The sequence below is a fragment of the Penaeus monodon genome, chromosome 15 (assembly GCF_015228065.2).
Source record: "Penaeus monodon isolate SGIC_2016 chromosome 15, NSTDA_Pmon_1, whole genome shotgun sequence".
In the NCBI taxonomy this organism is placed as follows: domain Eukaryota; kingdom Metazoa; phylum Arthropoda; class Malacostraca; order Decapoda; family Penaeidae; genus Penaeus; species Penaeus monodon.
In genome coordinates this window covers 15,593,252-15,594,007 of record NC_051400.1, presented here as the reverse complement: position 1 = coordinate 15,594,007, position 756 = coordinate 15,593,252, and the positions used below count along the sequence as shown (strand labels likewise).

The window sequence follows — 756 nt, the reverse complement described above, 5'->3', positions numbered from 1 at the left end:
TGGTGACATTGGGCTAATATACTTCTTCATAAAAACTTTCAATAAATTATCAAGGTTGTCAAAAACACAAATGCATTTGATAATGAACACTTACTACCTCAAAACTAATATTGTAAATAATGATAGTTTTATGCATTACTGAAAACAAACCTCCACTTCAACTTTCCTTCCTGTGTTGCAGGAAGCATATCACCATTGCAAAAGCTTGCAAATGAATATCATGGCTTTTGTATTTATAGACAAGACATGTGACACCACTTCAGGAAGGCCAAAATACAATCAACAAAAGACTTCAAATGCAATAGTAAACAAATGAAAAATAACTCCCTACTCTAAACTATTTGCAGCATTGTACACACAGTCACATTTACCTGCAGTTTATGCTAATGAAGCGGTATAGCAATCCTTTAAAGAGAACTGGTGCCAAGGAGGAAACCCTGTTAACGAATCCTCGCAAGGATGAACAAATAACAAAAAGGTAAAGATGCAGAAATGAAAAAATAAAGACCTTGACGGAAGACTAGGGCTACCCATGTGGCGGAATTAAGTCATCCACTCACCTCGTCAACAAACACTCATCACGAGCACGAGCTTACTCATCACACGTCACTCATTACCCACGTTACTCATCCCAGGCACACTCACCTCCCCACCACAAAACGTCTCAAAGTGCTTCACTCACCTCTACCTCTGCCTCAATCTGGGTCACAAGGCCAAGATCTAAGCCAAAAACAGACTCACTCTGCACTCACAACG

The 756-nt window shown here is 39.4% G+C and overlaps 1 pseudogene; it reads right to left on the bottom strand.

The window, feature by feature from the left end:
• The window catches only part of LOC119581781, an 8,439-nt pseudogene extending 7,945 nt beyond the window's left edge, over positions 1-494 (bottom strand).
• Between the last annotated feature and the right edge of the window lie 262 nt (positions 495-756).